The sequence below is a fragment of the Sorghum bicolor genome, chromosome 6 (assembly GCF_000003195.3).
Source record: "Sorghum bicolor cultivar BTx623 chromosome 6, Sorghum_bicolor_NCBIv3, whole genome shotgun sequence".
In the NCBI taxonomy this organism is placed as follows: Eukaryota; Viridiplantae; Streptophyta; class Magnoliopsida; order Poales; family Poaceae; genus Sorghum; species Sorghum bicolor.
The window spans coordinates 28,407,784-28,413,845 of record NC_012875.2 but is presented as its reverse complement, the minus strand read 5'-3'; positions in this window follow the sequence as shown (position 1 = coordinate 28,413,845).

Genomic DNA, 6,062 nt, shown 5'->3' with positions numbered 1-6,062 from the left:
TCTCGGGGACGAGATTTCTTTAAGGGGGAAGGGCTGTAACATCCCCGATGTTACGGTTACTAAAACTGGATCATGTCATCATGAGCATTGCATTGCATATTTGTTAAGCACATTATTATGCATCAAATTAAAACAAGTTTATTTTGAATGCTTGTGCTTAGGAAAGTAAAGTGTGCTTATGTTGAGAAGTGATGCTTGTGTTGGTTGTTTAATCCCTAGGGTGAAAGATTTCCGAGAGATTAGGGGGGGAAAAACCCTGATTTTAGAACCCTAGAATTGCCCTCTTTTGTGCAATTTAAAAACTAAGCAAAATTTGAAGTTGAGCTCAAAAGAAAAGTTGTAGATCTTGTCAAGATGTACAACTTTAGTGTTTTGAGTTTTTGAAGTTTCAATACAAAATTCAAAGTAATTTTGAAAATAAAGATTTCCAGAAACTGTCCCCTTTTCCAATTTGAATCTCCAATTCAAAATATATTTGGAATTTTGAAAAGTGGCCAACATGAAAGTTGTAGATCCCAAAAAGTTGAACAACTTTCATGTTGGGAGTTTTTCAAGTTGTTATGGAAAATCAAAAGTAATTTTGGAAATTCTGATCTGCCCCAATTCAAAAATTGGAATTTCCTTGAATTGAGTTTTGAATTTCAAACTGTTTTGTTAAAATCACCAATTTCCACTCAGATTTAGCTTTGGTCACCAAAAGGAGTTTTGTAGCTTGTACAATTCTGCACAACTTTCATTTTGGTGGAATTTTGTCTTCAGTTCAAAATTTGGGCGGATTTTGCAAAACCACAAAATGGGTTGGATAAAGCTCGCTACAGTGATCCGATAGGGATCACGGCGCCCCTGTCCAGCGCAGCCGCCGCGCGGGCAGCGCCGTGCGCATGCGTGCATGCACACAGCCTGCTTGCCTGCCAGTGTCGCCAGGTGACGTGGAAGCTGGGCGTCTCCTCCGTTCGTGATATAAGCCACTGCACCAGCCGACGTGCTCCGTTTATTTCTCTCGCGCCCGACGCCGGTGAACTTCGTCGCCCACAAAATTCATCATGTCCACTCCCTGTCCGAGCCCCCAAAGCACCTCCAGAGCTTCGCCTTGAGCTCAGCTACTCCCTGGACCCTTTGTCGCGAGCTATAGCCTCCCCTAGCCCGCAACCGAGCCGTTCTCCTTCAACTCCGGCCGAAGCACCGCCGTAAGTACTTCACCGTGGCCAGAGCTGCTCCAAGCCTTTCCATCGCTGCTCGTTGCTCCGTTGAAGTCACGGTGAGCCCCTGAAGCTTATGCGCTGGTTGGTTCGCGTTCTACCCGCTTGCAGTGGCCGGTGCTCGCGCCGTTAGTGTCGCCGTCCGCCGTGGACGTGAGCAGGAGGGTTAGGAGGGAGTAGGGGTTGTCCCGTGTGTCCCAGGGGTTGCGCGAGAGGCCGAAGGTGCTAGCCCACCCTACCGCAGAGGCCGGGAGCTCTCCGGCGATGAGCTTGAGCTCACCGGAGCCGCGACAGGAGGTGGAAGGAGAATCTGACGGGCGGGACCCGCCCGTCAGTGGCCGCATGTGACGAGCAGCGCCCGCGCGCGACGCGGGAGGTTCTCGGGCCGGCTTGGGCCAAAGCGAAGCGGGCCGGCCGCATAGCGCAGTGTGTTTTTCCTTTTTCCTTTTTGTTTAAAAATGCTTGATTTGTAGAATTGTGTAGAAAATTGTATACTAATTCAAAAATAATGGAAATTTTTGTATAGATTCAATAAAATGGATAGAACATAAGATAAATATTAGGTGCTATTTTCTGGTAGTTTGAATGTTTATAAAAATTGTCTCTTTTAATTAGTAAATAAAACTTCTATGAATTTTAATAATTTAGTGATATGTCCAAAAATCACCAAAATTTGTGGGATGCCTCTGAATATTATTCCCTGGCTCCACACAAAATTTGGTGGCATTTGGATAAAGTTTGGATAAAATATTATTAAACCCTTGATTAGTAATTAAATAATAATTCTAGAATAATTAGATAATAATTAGTTAAATTCTCAAAATTAGGGTTTTAGTGATTTTGGGATTGTGTGACGACCTGAGGTCATTAACCTTGATGACCTTTGACATTTAATTATTGTTTGGCATTAATGTTTAATTACTGTCATGAATACTTAGTCAAGAATTAATTAAAATAAAAAGGATTAATAATTAGTTAATTTAGGATAATTATGAATTAAGAGAAATCTTAGTTTACTGATGTAACCTCTTGGGTAAAGATACTAAGATGATAAACAACTTTAATTATTGTTCAGTCTGTATTGCACCAAGAAGGCCCGTTGTAGTTAACTCGGTCCTTCTTAAATATTTGTCATATGCATATCATGAGCATTCATCATTTTGCGTATAGTGCACGTGACCGAAGGAGCGACCGTTGAACCGAACCCCAAGGTCGGTGCTCTGTTCGAGGAAGTAGGATCCGAGACTTGGGAAGTCTCCGAGGAACTCCTCGGCCTCTTAAGGAGAGGAATTCGCGGGTAAAACTTGAAAGTAAGGATGCACTATTAGTAAGCTTTTTAGCAAAACACTTTGGCTCCTTGCTCAGCCATCCCTTGTCTACCCCAAGCCTGCATTCCAAATTTCTTCTCTTTTTCCGCCAGGTAAGTCTTGTTGAGTACTCCCGTACTTAGGGTTTTATAACCCCTGTTGCAGGTGAAGCTCAGGAGCCGACTTGTTTCGGACCCTGTTGTGTGTCCGTTGTCGAGGTTGACGATGAGGAAGAGTGAGCGTGACCCATGGGCAGGGTCTGTAAATTTGTAATCTCTATGCTAAAGTTTAAGTTGCTCCTTTTGTAAATTAAGTTATGTAGTACTTCAGTTGTTTTACTCTGAAATATTATTTTGGTCTTGTGTCGTCTGTGATACTACAATGTCTTCGCAACGAGTGATCCTGGTGTTAAGGTGGCCACTTGCTATCCTGTAAGGGCGAAAAGAAGAAATTTTCGTTAATTGACCACTGTTGGTGGTCAAGACGAGCTTGTTTGATACGCCCCACGTAACGGTGGAATGAGCGTCCTGAGATGCTCATCGGACTTCTAGAGTGGGAGGATCCCCGGCATCACCGTCAGAGGTCCTTGGGACAATGACAGGTGTCGGTGGGCCCAAACACTTAGGAGGTTCTGCCACAATAGCCACTTTATTTATTTATTAAACACACTAAGCAAAAGATATATATAAGCACAAAATCTCTATTTGGTTTTTCATAGTTTATGTATTTTAATATTCTAATATAATATAAGTATAAAGATAGGTAGAAATACTTAGCGAGATAAATGGGGGTGCTCTCCCCCAAGCTGAATTTTGACGTAATTTCTCTTGATGTAGCTAGCAGGTGGCAGAGGTGTATTTGAAAGTCAGCAGCATTCTGACAGCGATTAGAATGTCCTCTGTCTGCTAGTCTTCTTGATTCTTAAATTCTGTGGAGCTCAAATAGACAACAAAGCTTGTGGAACTAATTAAGTGTTAGCATAAATATCTAGCCTTCATCATATTGAGCTTCCTCAATAAATATTACTCCCTGTTTTTATATTTTTATTTTATAAAGCAGAAAAGAAATATTTATTTTATTTTTATGCCACCACAGTGAAGGTACTTATGGGTTTTATGCCACTCGTATACTAACATGGGGCTTAGTAGTTTTTAACATTTTTATTTTTTTTCAAGATAGCATGAGTAACTAATAATCTATTTAAGGAATGTAAATAATTAAAGGGAAAAGGGAATGCAGAAAGGATAAATATGGATAACTACTGATCTTACCTTTCGGTGAGAGTTCAATGTTTTAAGTCTTCTTAACTAGACTTCTCACCGTATTCATTCTTCAGGTGCGTCATTTGATTCAGGTGCGGACCTTGACATCTGCACCTCTTCGTTTGCCCAGCAGTTCGAAGTGCGGCGTTGGCAGTATCCTGCTCAGTGTGTTTGTGCTCGTAGATCCAGGTCCTTCACTTGGTAGAGTCTGAGAGTTATAAAACTCCTCCGTGTTTTGCTCAAAGTGTACCTGCTCATAGAGACAAGGCAGAGTTCAAGTGCATGGGTCCTGTTGGTGGAAAACACCAACAGAACCTAAAGTGTATTTGTTCTTCACTAACCCTAAGCATAGTGAGCAAGACAAAGTGGATGGACGAAAAGTTTATTAGTGTAGCACTTATAACATTTGTCAGATCAGATCGCTCAACCTTATGGAAAGATAATCTATCTATGTATATGTCTTTTTCTTTACATCTCTCAATGATTGAATGTGTAACATTTTAGCTCATATGATTAGGAGTGTGGGATCATGGAGGTAGTATTAAGAACAAGGGTTAAAGGACTAAACATGTTGAATCAGCTGGGTTGGTTAATCTAGAGTTGTAAATCATACATGTTTGTCTCTTTTATTTATATGAACGCTAGAACCAAGGAGAAGCTTATAAAAGTGATAGTCAAGTACCTTAAGATGTTACCTTGCTTGAAGAGTGATGGTGTAGTATCACCTTGTAGAAGCTTTCCTTTCTTAGTGGTTGTGCATCGTGTTTGTGGCACCCTCCATGGATCATCTCTCTATGATGAATGAGCTATGTCCTTCTTGTGCAAATTGTTAAACTTCATGTGTCACTCTCTTCGTCTCTGATGTAAGTTTATCTCAGGACTTCCCAAATCGATATTGAAAGTTTTTCTGCAAGGGTTAGTCCGACAAAAATATACCAATGTCTACACAAGTAGTTTTTAGTTCAATAACCGAACTAGACTCCATGTCTAATCAGATTAAGGAAGGTTGTTTAACCTAAGCACCATGCTTAATTTAAAAGCCAATAGAAGTATGTGTAGTACTTCCAAACTAACACTTACTAGTAAATAGACAAAGGTAGCATGACAACATTTATAGAGATCTACTCAAGTGGAGATGAAGTAGTGTGATTAGTATTTAACAAATTGAGCATGTCTTAAAGGTAGAGACAACCAACATAGCAACATGGCAAAGGATGTTTTTATGTAAAGTACTCCCCCAAGCTTGAATTTTGCAGAATTCAAGTTTGGATGAATTTAATTCAGTGTTGCATGATGATTGGTTGGACATACCTTGTACTTGCTTGTCATTCATCTAATCTTCTTGTTCCAATCTTGGAAAGGTTAGTGACAAGAATACCCGAAGGAATATTTTTACAATTATCCTTATATGCTCAATACACAAGGTAATGTTGCAAATAATTTAAAACTCATGTTACGATCTGATAAGTGCTTATTTTAGGACAGCAAGCTTGTCCTTGGGAAACCATCAATTTATGTCGGTGAAGTGGTTTCCCTTCCAACGCTGACCTAAATCAAGATCAACTCAACGAGATCTGCAATATTTATTATAGACATATGCATCGACAACCGCCCTTTTAAAGTTTTTATAAATAGAAAGGAAGAGGGGGTTGGAGATCTCAAATGTGGTGTTGTTGGAGAGACCAATAGATTGGGAAGATGTTGCATATGAGCATGGAGTAAACAAAGTGGCTATGAAATAAATTCCATGCTCATTAATGTTATCTTCGTCTCCAATCTGAATGTTTGGAGTTTCTCCTGGATTGGTCTCACTTATGTCCTCTTCTATAGTTGGATGAATCTCACCTTCAAAGGGAGTCAAGAACTCACCATTTGAAATTGAGCCAAAGTCAGAATCCATTAAGGCTTCTTCCTTATCCATCCATACTACACAGTCTAGCCATTTAGAACTTGTGATCAGGAAAGGGGAGGTGTTAGAATTTTCAATATGGCTTAGCTCTCCTTTACTTGATGTGTCATCCTCGACTTCTTCATAACAGGAACCAGGACATTCTCTAAGAGAACCATTATTGCGAGGATTTGAATTATCCCTGCTTGAATGTCTCTTATGGAACCAGAAGTCTAAACCATCAGCATCTGAAAGATTTAAGATCGGAATTCCTTCCTCCCTTGGAGAATTTTGGGGTATTGATGGTTTAGGATCGACAGCTAAAGTTTGGAATTGAAGTGGTTGTGATCTGGCTATCGAAACTTCTTCTTCTTGTCTAGGAACTGGTTTTGTCTCTTTCTCAGGG